Source organism: Sparus aurata, chromosome 2 (assembly GCF_900880675.1).
Source record: "Sparus aurata chromosome 2, fSpaAur1.1, whole genome shotgun sequence".
Taxonomy (NCBI): Eukaryota; Metazoa; Chordata; class Actinopteri; order Spariformes; family Sparidae; genus Sparus; species Sparus aurata.
Window position 1 is genome coordinate 32,426,678 of NC_044188.1, and position 13,382 is coordinate 32,440,059.

The following is a 13,382-nucleotide window of genomic DNA, read 5'->3' on the forward strand; positions in this document are numbered from 1 at the left end:
ACTTTTATTTGTTTGGACTTTAGCTTCATATGATATGTTCTAACGTAGTTTTGAATATGTTGAGTCCTTCATTACCCAGAAGGATTAAGCTGTGTGGTCACATTAGATCGAGCCTCAAATCCTTTGTGGCCAATTAATGGAGTGGCAGGTTGAGTTTCCGCAAAGGCATTTAAATGTAGTCACAAATGTTGGTTTGACACATTTGGAAGTTGGCTTGGTGTTCCCTCCTGAAGCATGGGGGAATTCTCAAACTAAGCATTTATGCCTCAAGTGGCAGCTATGTGAAAAAAATCCACCGTTTACTTGGTAGAATCAATTATATTACAGATAATCAACACTTAGTGGTTGCTTTCTCTAACATTTAAGAAATAAATGTATTGTTTATGACCTGCACAATGTCCTCCACCACAAGGACATTAAATCTACTGAAATTATTTTGAAGAAATTCAAACTCTTGGTCCTCAGTGTTGGCACAGATCAGCTCATGCTTACATACACATCATTAATACGTGTGAGTATTCACCGCAGAGCAGTTACCCTACAGCTCAGAGCAAACAGTGAGGGAGAACATCACACTGAGTCAACGTCCTCCCACTTTCCATCAACAGCCACAGACACACTGCTGCACTTTCCCAAACACTGTTGCATGTGAGAACTGATGCAGCTTCCGCAGACTTCAGTCACTACACAATTCCAATTTCAGATAGTACAGCAATCACTAGTACAAATGGATTTCCTACATAAAGTGTGTCTGCAATCCAAAATATGAATTCTGCACATCTGCAGTTACGGCAAGCAAGTTATTTTTAGAAATGCACAATTATAGTTATCCACATTTTTGATTACAAATTACTTTTAATATCTGTCATTTGATTTCTCATATTATGACTATCACAGAGTTGTATTTAGTAAAGAGCTCTTGTGTGTTGTGTTTTTTTTGGGGGTATTTGGATGTAGTGACGAATTCATCATTTTATAAAAATGACCCACAACCATTAGAGATAATAATTGTTGCACTCAGTGTCACTTGAACACGATTTAGTCATCATCTAACCTTTATTTTTGTATTTCATTTTTGAATCCAGATTAATTTGTTATTTTCAGTTAAATAAGGGTTGTGGCTGATTCTAATATTGTCAGAATCTTTAAATGTGACTGTGAAATATTCTTTAAAAAAGCACCAACTGCCATGACACCTAATACGCAATTAGATGTCATGATGTCTAATACGCAAAACCTCCTTCAGTGGGGAATTTTTCTGGTGAAATTCGGACTCAGACCCTGGCTATGGCTCTGCTCACAGTCAAAGTGTAGTCTCCGAAACAGAAGCAAGCACCTATTGTTTGTATTGTTAAGATGCATAGAGGTTCTGCATCCAAAGTTCCCTTCCCTTAGTTGAATCAGAAATGTCTGCTCACCATCAGATTCTGAAAAATGATTAATAATAAGAGTTCCTGCATATTTAAAGAGCATTTTACCTCATCTTTTTAATGCCACGGCTGAAACTATAGGTTCTACATTTATTATACCTATACTGGTCAAAATTGTATTGTTTTGTATTGGTACAAAACAATACATTCCAACACTGAATGCAGCTCCAGATTGTTGGCAGTGATCAGTGAAGATTTTAAGATTTTATAAGCTTTGCAAATGCTCCTCTGCCTGTTCAGATGTGATACATACATACATATACGTATATATGTAAATATACTAAGAATGATTTTTAGCATCCTCACTGTTTGAGTGTTAACATATTATCATGACAGATAGTAAGGTGATGAATGAGTAGCTGTGTATGATACTGATCCCTTGTTGCAGCAGTCCAAAAAAGGCTCAGTTTAAGATTTTTAGGTTGGTATTTTATAGCTAACAATAAACTGGGATGTTTTTTTTTTTCTAATCCCTGAATTGATTTAAATAAAGTGTTTTTTGAAGCGTGAAGCTATATTAAACTTGTCCAAAAGCAGACAGCAGGGTTACAGCTCCTATAAAACTGCTCCTGTTTATCTGGCCTCTCTCTCTCTGCTCCACCTCTGGCGTCTGACTAGTTCCCCGGCGCTCGTATTTAAACAGTGTCATGCCCTTTGTTTTGCAGTGGTAAGCCCCTAAAGTCTTTGAAATGAACGCCATGTTTGCACTGTGACCATTTAATTCAGAGCGCAGCTTGATGATATTAGTGTCAGGGTCAATTGCTGATTTCAGTTAGACTTTAGAAGCTGGCTGGCCGGCGGTATGTAGGCATCATGTGCTGCTCGGTTCAAGATCTGGTCAAACCCATAGTTTTACTTACACTCACACACACACTCCAGCTCCTCCGGTTCCTCTGATCCCAGAACATGTGACACAGCAGACATGGGACCTGGTTATCCTGCCAACTTCACAGGCCTGAGCCCAGCACAGTGGAAGTTGTTGCTCAGACCTCCCATGATGGAACCTCTGAAATCCCTTGTCACCTTCTTCCACCTTCCAGTATCATCAGTACAGCAACGTTCAGTCTGTGCTTTAGTTGTGCCTCTGTGAAGAAATGGCTTTGCCATCTGCACAGAATGTGGAAGTGATACATTTGGACTTTCCCTGATGCCTTTTATGTGGTTTTCTAATAGCAGATGTAGTTCAGAGATGGCTGGCTCCTATTTGACTCTCCATTATTAAACCAAATACTTAAGTCAGGAGGAAATGGAACCAGTTGGAAGTGAAGTGAAATCATGGACCTTAGACTGAAGTGTACATCACTTCAGATCAACAGGTGTTGGTAAGAATGCTTTCAGTGTGAGAATAGAGTGATCTTGAACACATTATCATTTTTCATGCAAATTCCACATCACTGTCTTTCTGGGTTCTTTCCCGACATGTTCCTCTTCTGGTGTTCCTATAATTCCCCCTGCTGTTGGAACTTTGTCACTGTATTATTTCCGAGTTAAATGTAAAACAGCAGTGTATCTTCGCTTGTGACCAACTCATAAAGAACAGGCGCTTGTGACAAATGCGAGCCCGTTTGAATTCTTTTTCATTGTTTGGTTGGGGTCATTAAAGTAAAATGGGACTCAGGGATATTAGAGACTAGTTTTTGTCCTCTCGGCTGTACTTTGCCAGCTTTGCTCTGCTGCTGGCGGTAAAAGCCGAGCAGCCATTTGTCTTGCTGCACCTCACTATATCTCTGGTTTTATTAGGTGTGAGTGACTTGTCAGCAGTCATCTAGAATGCGTTTCAAAAGACTTTTTTCCCTTGTCCTCAGCCTTTGTTCTCACAGAGGAGAACCCCTGTAAGAGCTGAGTAGGAGGAGGAAACTTCCCACAGTGGTGATGTAGATAAAATGCTCGCGTGCAGTCCTATCCACAGAATTTTTATTACATATGTGCATTCAATTTGTGTTATATAGAAGACCATTACCTTCCATACATGAGCATGTGCATCAAAGGCATAATATTGGGCATTGATATGGATTTCAAACATAAGAGTAAGGACGGTTACTGTTGCACAGATATTACATTTGTCTCTGCACGTCATATCCTGCTCACCCCTGTACTTTGGTTTCTAAATAGCTGTGTCAACATTTTACACTCAATTCAATTACACAATACTGACTTTGTATGAATACGTTTTTCATTCAGCTCAGTTATGGAAGGAGCGATAGAAGAATCAGCATAGAATGGTGTCAGGATGATATATTTTGTAGGCTAACGTGGGAGTTAGCATCGCCCTGGTTCACTAGACAAAAACCTGAGGGGATTTTTCAATTTAATATCGACTGTTGCTGAAAATAAGCTCTGTTGCTTCACAGATGGCCATTTAGTGATTTTTAAGATCACAATAAATCAGTAAAAAGCTAATGTGAGGCTACAAACAGACGACATCACAGTCACATGATTTAAACGTCACAGCCAATAAGTGTCTTACTGCACGATTACTACATACATTTTCCATAAACTGATCAATGTACAAATTGTAAAGTTAGAGTTAGAATAGTGTGTAACTAAAGTGGCCTGTAAAGATGGACTAGTGAGTAGATGAGTCTCCGTGTTCACTGGGAGGACATTTAATGTCCCCGACAACCTCTGCAGTCTCATTTAGACACTTGTTAGAAACTACAGTTTTAAACACACGAAAGAGCTCTATAATTACTTGGGACATTTAATGATGTATTTCATGTCATGGACAAAACATGTCACTATGTTTTTGAATGGGTGGTCATGTAAGTGAAATAATTACTACACCACTGTCTTGTAAATTGCAAAGCTTTTATGATAATTGATTTTTGTGTAGAGCATTTATCTCCTGGGTTTTGCCCTTTTGATATATCACGTGAATTTGAACTTTTTTTTTTCTTTTTTTTATGCCTATCATCATTTGAATTGGATTTAATTCACATTTGAATGACAGCTTCCACATGTGAAATTTAAATGTTCACATGTAAGTTCTATTCATTCAAATGCTATTGACTTTTCTTCATGAAATTCTGTATTAGAATTTCCACATTGCTAGTTCAATATGCTGATGCGTAATTTTAGGATCTAAATGTTTAATGGTGTACGTTTTCGTTAATGCTAATGTGCTATGTATGTATACATATCTTTGGAGTTAGTATTTTCTATTCATACTGTTTATATTGTTTTTTAATTATTATTGTTTTTGTTGTTTAAGTTTCTACTTATTTATTGTTACTGGATTTAATTCATGCTCTGTATTTTTTGCTCTCCCCTCTGCTGCTGTATGATGCAAATGTGACTTTCACTAATACTTGTAACAAATAACAAAAGTAATAAGTAATATTACTTGATATAATACAATAATTCTATTACAGAGGTAACATCTGCTCACAGTGTAACTCACGCAGCAACAAGCTTCTGTTGTTTGGCTGGAGTGCTTCAATGGCAGGAGACGCCTCATTTCCAGCACTGTTCATTTTTTAACAAGTCTCACTTTGCTGTCCTGCCGAATCAGATGCTTCAGTAATTTTCATGTTGTATTTTTGCCCGCTGAAGGCGTTTTGCTGCTCGCACAAAGGTTGCAACAGACCACAGCGTGTCTATGACTGAGAGACACTCACTGGCTGTGATCAAAATCACATACTAATGTACTGCCTACTACATACTCCATCACTAGCCTGCCTACTAAAAAACAATTTAGTATGGTATTACCAGCAGATGGTACACAATATACTGGTATACTGAGGCAATATGTCTTCACTGCATCACATGACCAATCACATTTCCTTGTCCTCCACACACACAAGTACCAGCAGCGCTGTATGAAAATTGTTTTGTTTTAAGTCCTCCACTCAATGTCACTTATATGTTCCAGTATTATTTTATGGAAAACTAGGAATAAACGGACAAAAGACGTGGTAAAGGCTGCTGTTTGTAGTTGACCTTTGATTTTTAAGTAAAGTATTTGAGTGAAATAACTTTTGGATTTAAAGCTTGACAGAGTGAAGTCAGCAGCTACTGTCAGTGTGTTTCAAAGAGCAGAGGAACAGGCTGTGGAGCTGAGGAGATGATTGAGGGTGAAAACAGGCAGGAGCTGGAGGAGGAGGATTTGTGTCTCTGGCTCTGCAGGTTAGCTTATAACGTTTACCTAAAGCAGCGCTTAACTTTAATCACTGAAATTAAACAGAATAAATATGATACAGTTGACAGAAATGTTGCTGAAGTCATCTGTTGGTTGGCTGCAGTGGTTTGTGTGACCTGGGGTAAGAGGAGTCTGTAACCCGACCAGTGGGGCAGTTAACCGGCTGGCTTGCTAGTTGCCCCAACTGAAACTTGTGACGATGCTCAACTCTGAAAACGCATATTTTCAGTCTGCCACCAAATGATGTGTCCTACACAGCTGATTTCTTGCGTAAAATATTCTCAGAAGTTCAGAATTTCTTGCCAATGTATTGTGCACCGGGGTACACGAAATCTGCATACTATGCAGTCGAAATGCACAACAGACTCACTTTTTCGTCAAACTAAGTATGAATAGTTAATTAGAAGGCCATTTCATATTCATCCTCCATTCTTCAGCATTTGGGCTAGTAGTCAACATGACCTGCTGTGCATACATTGCCTACCAAGGTCAAAGAACATATCCTGTCCTGGCAACACACCACAGCATGGTACATGACATCACATGATATTTGCTGCTACATTTTTACACATTTCTTACATGCAGCGTCTTCACGCGTCAACAAAAATTTCAAGGTGTGAAGACAGGTAGTACATTTTTTCACAAATTAATGAAAACTCACAGTTAAGAAATTAACATTTTCACATGTGATTTATATACATTACCATGTGATTGGCTTTTTCAAACATGTGGATTACCACACATGGAACCTCCTCTATGCCTGCCAAAAGTTCTTCTTTATCCAAACAGCCATACCATTCCTTGCTCAGCACAAACACTTCTGCTTAAAAAAAAAGCATGAAAAGGGTTAATCACATGATTTTTTCCTAACCATTCTTGATTGTATTTCTCGCTGTAGTGGTTTCACATGTATTAGAATTGTTACTCAGAATCAAAACTACTGCTGCCTAGCATGCGAAGTCCCCACTGGTGCAAGCAGGAATTCATCCTTTTATATACAACAGTGTTTATAAAGTGGTATGCGACATGTGAAACCCACACATTGGTCTTAAGTCTTCTTGAGATTCAACATTATTGATAGAAATTGGCACATCATCAGAGGTAAAAAAAAAAAAAGACGGGAGTCGTCACTGGTCTATGCTTCCATTCATAATTTTGATAGTCCAGTGTTTAACTGTGAAGTGCAAAAGAGTGGCAGTTCAGACAAATATATACAGGAAGTAGGATTTGCATTGCCCATGCTGGAAAGGTAATCTATCCAGCAAGAAAGCAGACAAAGTGTCCTCTAGGGTGCCCTGTAAATGGAGAACATGTGATACAGTGCCATATAGAGTGCCATGCAAGCTAGAAAATGGAACTCTTAATCATGAATGCATCACAACTTTTGGCGCCCTGGTGCTCCGCCACATGCAGGAGGTGCCCTTTATGTTTTTCGCCCCGGTCCACCATTGATCACAGATGCTGTTCTCACTGCTCCCACTCTCCGTTTTACAAGAATCAAAGACAGGGAAAAACTTAAATGAGGCCCAGCTTTGAGCTTCTATACAGCACTGAAGCCTCATTGCTCCACACATACACATCTTCCTGTCAACAATGCGTTACCACCTTGCAGGCCCGGAGCAGTTGGCGACATTAGCCGTGACAGAAAAGTCGAACCAGAGTTATTTGATGTTGAAAACAATAAAATGATAGAAAACTACTTGGTTAGGTAAATTTGTAAGTTTGTACATCTTGCTTTCAGTTTGAACCTATTGTTCTTTCTGACTAGGACAGACTCCTAACCTCATGACGAGGACGGCTGTCAAAAGTTTGACATTCCATATCTTTTGAAAGGAAGTGCTCCAGGAGAGTAACGTCACTCCATTCCTACCTGACATTTGAAGCTTCCATCTCACATTGAAAGGGAATCTTAGGATACAGTTTTTGAGGAATTCAAATGAATGTAATAATTGTGATGACCAACTCCTGTCTATATTTACTAAATTGGTGTAATACCATTCTACTTTAAACAGCTGCTAACAACAACAGAACCTAAAAGAAGGTCAGTACTTTGGCTGTCAATGAAGATACTTGGTGTCTCGTGGCTAGAGGATTTTCAAGTATATCAAAAGTGTCATGGGACTTATAACATTTTCAATACAGGCTATGCAGCAGCTTCAGTCCAACATTACCATTTATTAGCAAAGCACTAAAGCAGAGTAATCAAAGCATGGCTTTGATTTTGCTTTGGCCTAGCATCACACACTAAAACCTCTCAAAGTAATTCCTAAATCAGCATGTTTGCAACTGGCCGACATGTCATTTAGTGCAAAACAACACCCAGAAATACTGTGTACTGTCTTTGTTTCTAAAGAAGAAGCAGCATCAGTCAAACTCCAGTCTGAGTATACTGCATGTCTGTGGAGCGGCTCGAGAGTTTATCTAAGCAGGCGTGGGTGTATTTTACATGCGTCTGAGCTTGGACAAGTGTTGGGGGGTTGTATGTTTTTAGAAGAGATGGCGGGTTTAGTCTCAGCGTCTTGACTCGGCCCCAGCATCCGTTCATCATGACATCGACTGTTAGTCTTTGCTAATCTCCTGTGTTCATCTCCATGTCAGCCCAGTGTGTGGAGGCCAGGCCTCTTAGTGCCATCAGAGCAAATGATTTCTCTGGGGTCAGGCGCACAGATCCCACATAGTTCCTCTTTCTCTCCTCTTTAAACACATCTGCGGGGACTGGGCCATGATCAAGAGCTCACTTTCACACAGGTTGCCTCAATGTGCTTCTACTGTGTTTTTGATTTGGACTTGAAGAGCAACAGTGTACACCCGCTGCTGTTTGATCTAAGATAGTGAAAGGGGTCCGTTTCCATGCTGTATCCTTTAGCAGTAATGAGTGACAAGATGGAGGTCGCCCAGCGTAGCCCTCTCCAGCCACTTCATTAGCTGCCCTGCAGTGTTTGGCTTTGCTCTGATTTACGGCTTTTCGTTCGACATGTTTCAGTTTGTAATTTGTCTCCAGACCAGCGGGTCCTAGGAGGATGTACCATGACACATAAAGCTCTCACATGCTGTATTTATTCCAAATCAAGACGTTATGTATGCTGGGGAACAACCAAGGGTGGATGCTAATAGGCACTTGCACAGTGGGTTTAAAACTCCTAGCCATCTCTTAGCCAGCATGTCAAGTGAAGAAAAAAGCTAAAATATTTGGGGTAAAAAGGTTTTTCTCCAACAGAATTACATCATTTTTGACTCAGATTTGGTTAAAAAAAGTTTGTTAATATTCATTGAAAGTGTTTTGTCTCCTTGCTCCACTTAGCATCTATTAGTCCACATTATCCAAGAGCCCTTTTCCTCCTTTTCAACCCTTCATAAAGAGCTTTATTGGGGTTGAGCACTGAAATGGAAAGTCCAGTCCGGCTCTCGTTGCTCGTTCTTGGAAAGGAGCAGACTTGGCAGAGCTTTGATGTACAGTGTTTAGGATCAAATGAATCATCCTCCACTCAACTCTGAACTACAAGCTATTACACTCATATGCTGAGCAGACGCCTGCTTTTCTTTGGTCAGTGTGTTTTAGCCTGTAAAAGTCACAAAACACACAAGAGCGATACACCTGAACGTTTCCACCATGATGAGTGTAGGTTTCATGCACAATCATGCATCAACCTATTTTGTGCACTTTGTCTGATGTTCCTGTTGTCTGTATTTGGTGCTCAGGTGTCAGCTTTTCTCCTCCCTGAAACGGTTGAAACAGTTGCTATGACAACAAAATCTAGCTCCAAACTGAATGGACTGAAGGTCTTTTAACATTAGTTTGTGAAAACATATCTTGATCCATTTGCTTGTTCTTTCCTGGACTTTCAACTGCATGTCAACTGCGAATGAATTTCATTCTGACAACCGAGAGAAACATTATTTTTCAGCACTCGTGCTCTGTTGTTCTGACAGAGCTAACAGGGGCAACTTTAGCATCTGTTCTTATCAATTCATAATTTGACTCAGGTGTAAAATCTGAACGACATATAGTTGTTATGTGACAGTTGTTTGTGAGGAGAGTAAACGAAGTCTGTCAGATAGATTTTTGTTTCAACTGAGCTTTTTTGTTTTTAAAATGTAGTGATTCATACGGGTTCTATAGGAGAAGCGCCAGATGATCTTAGAACCTGATAAATGACACAGACACTTCTTGATTGAGACTGTTGACCTCACACCATTACATCCTGCCAAGTCTGCCCAATTATTCTTTTCGTTTTATAAAGGGAAGGCCTGATTGACATCATATTCAATATCTATTCTCATTTCTCATATCAAGGCATCAATCAAACCTTTCAGCATATTTTATATGGTTGATTTTTTAAAAGTTTTCCATTCTAGATTCATTATCGCTATCGTTATTAATTTCCATTTTTAAAATGTCCATTCCTGACTGTTAATGACATTTCATATGATAGATAGTAATAATAACTTCATGTATGACTCATTTTCAATGAGTGTGTGTCCTGAGCTATTGAGCTAAAGTCATAAGTATAAATATTGATTCCAGATTAAACTGTCATAACACCACAAGTATCATGTTACAGCAGTCAGGTGTGTCTGGTGACCACAAGTTGTGTTTGCTTTAGTTTGCTCTCCTTTAACACATGTTGTAGCCATGAAATTCATTATACAGCATATGATGATTCCAAAATGATCCCTTTAAAATAAGTAAGTGTGCCACCTAGTGGCTGTTTGTGTTGGAAGAAGTACTGCTTGAGATGTGGTTGAGTGCTAGTGTCTGGAAACATACAGACACATAACACTGAATTAAAAAAAAAACCTTGAAAATAATCAGCATATCTCTGATTTGATTATGTTAGTGTATATTTTAGTAGTGAGACTCCCCAATTCATCCTCTGCACGCTAGAATTTACCAGTTTGTTTTCTTTCTATTATGTAAATTACAGGGACCTGAACTCAGTTTGGTTTACGACCCGGCTGTTGTAAAATGACGATAAATGAACCTTTACCTTTTACATTACCTTTATGATATGGGTATGTGTAAAAACAATAGAAGTAAAGCAAGAATTTCAAAAGGATTAGCTGTTAACCACACTAGGACCTTGCACAGTGCATTCTGGGACATAATCTGACCCCTGTTAGACTTGGCACAGAATAAGTAAACAAAGATACTGAATAAATCAATCATTTTTAGAAAGCCGAGGTCCTGGAAAGTTGATTATCCAAATTTTTGGGGAGAGGTGGTGCTCGTGACGGTTGGTTGGCAGTTATAATATTATAGCTATATTAAGAGAACCCTTATTAATGCTAAAGACTGCCTGCATAACAAACATGTGTCTCTGTCCCGGTGTCAGCCATGTTGTCACAGCTCACAAGCTATAATTATTTGTTGGATACTGGTCCTGTGTCTGCAAGAGGAACTGACTGAAGGTTAATTTAAGTAATAAAATATAAAAATGGAAGGTTTGCAGTGGATTTGTTTCATTGGAAACTCCCCTCCATCCTCAGTGTCCAGGAGGGGGCGACAGGCCTGCATGCTCCTCACTGTCCAAAAAGTAGGGCTCATGAACCCCCCCCCCCCCCCCCCCCCCCCAAACACACACACACACACACACACACACACACAATGCTAGGCCTGATTTAACAAAACCACCCAATGATCTGACTGACAGGCCACCATTCACAGATATTTTAAACACTAGCAGAAGATTTTTAAATACAGCCTATGTGCACTCAGTATTTTATGGTAAACTTCACTCATCTTATCTGAAGTTTTATGGTTAGCAGCACTTTGTTCCCGTCTTTCATTCTAAGCATACATACATGTTGAATGTCCAGCTCTGGTGGCCCATGGTCTGCCTGTGCTCTATTATAAGTGCAATTTACAGGCGTGTTTATTAGGTGTTTTTAATGGATCTTTTGCCCCGCCGATTGGAGTTAACTCAAAGCAATCTGTGTTTCCCTTTAACACATCTGTCTTTGTTGCTGGCATGCTGAATCAGAATCACGCGTTGCATGTGTGTGTGCAGGTGTGAGATGCAGGCGAGGAAGTAACTAATTACAACTACTCAAATTACTGTTATTAAGTCATTTTTTAGGTAGTCTGTAATTTACTCCTACTTCAGTAATGCACGGCATCATATAATCTACTTAGTTATTTTTAAGATCATAATTGAGTACTGAGTACAATTTGAATTAATATCTGAACCTTTCATCTGCATTTGTGTTGCCAATAAGGCCATCTGATGACAAAGTTGCCAGGGAAACCCTGACATGGGGCAGACAAACAGAAGTGTGCAGCAGGTTTGGAGAGCTGAGCATGACCACTGAGCACAACAGAGCAGGAGCTCATTCAGACTGAAGATTTGGAGAAACAGAAACCTTCTTGATTGAATGCTGCTGTTGATAACACATTCATACTTTTACCTAAGTATTGTTTCAGTGGTTTTACTTTTCATTGAGTAATGTATCAGTAATGTAACTGTGCTCGTACTTCAGTACAGATTTTCAGTACTCTTTCCACCACTGGTGAGATGTTGGCTGGTAGAGGTATTGCAGTGAGATTAGAGGCTGGGCGTTTTCTCCTTCCTCCTCCCTGCCGAGAAAAAGTGGCCTGTGATTGGACACCTCACTCCACTTTGGACCAGTGTGGTGGCTGCACCTGAGCCGAGCAGCCAATGGGCTGTCTGTGCTGTCAGTAGCAGAGGGAGCAGAGCTGCAGCATAACAATACACACTCTGTAGAGGACATAGAGGTTTCTAGGCTGCTTCTCAGCACCATCGCACTGATATACTGCACCAATATACTGCACAGATACTGGCCCTTCACCCACAAATAGAGAACATCAGTCAGTTTGTTGCAATTTTGATATTATAAAATGTGATACAGTATATGGCCTACGGTCTAAATGCTGTTAAGACTTATTTTGCAACTCAACAAGGCTGAAAGAACTGATGTTTTGATATGATATAATGTTAATCTGAAATATTGGCTTCCTTGCTGCTTCACATTAAAACACACCTCGTATATAAACATCAGTGAGTGTCTGCAGGATCAGAGAGAGGTTTCTGAGTGAGAGCCTGGTGCAATTCTTTTCCTTCCCCATCATATCACTTCATTCTCATCTCATGATGCAGCTCACAAATCACAGGAAAATCAACAGGTTTATGTGAACTGCATACTGTATATCATTACAAAAATGTAGAACATGAAATATTGAATATTGTCACACTCACACAGTCATCTAAGTTTCCACTTCAATTAGTCTGATTATAAAACATGATGATAAAATGACAGTTTTTTTAAAAATAATTTACATATTGATACTTTAGACTACAATAATTTCATCTGTAGTAGAAGATGTATGTGTGTTTTTCATGTAGGTAAAAAGAGCTTTGACTCAATATTCAATACACCATTACATATAGACATTTCAATGACTACTTATAGAAGTATTATCAGCAGAAAAGTCCGAATGAAAGTTTTCATTCTGCAGCAAAGACCGGGCCTCCACTGTTATATTTTAAGATATTATATTTTATAGTTAGTGATGTGTCATGTCTAGCTGATGAAGCTATTGCTAGTCTTAACTATTGATCACACGTTTGGTTATTTTATTCAATAACAATGTATTTATATCTTTTCTGTATAAATAATAATTATAGTTATCAGGTCATATAGTGGAGGTGAGGTGGACAGAAAAAATTAAAAGCAAAATGAAATCAAGTAAAGCACAAGTATCACTTTAATGTGTGCAGGTGAGTGTAAATGTAAATGTACTTGGTTACTGTCCACAACTGAATTACCTACCATAATACCAAACTATATGCCTTTAT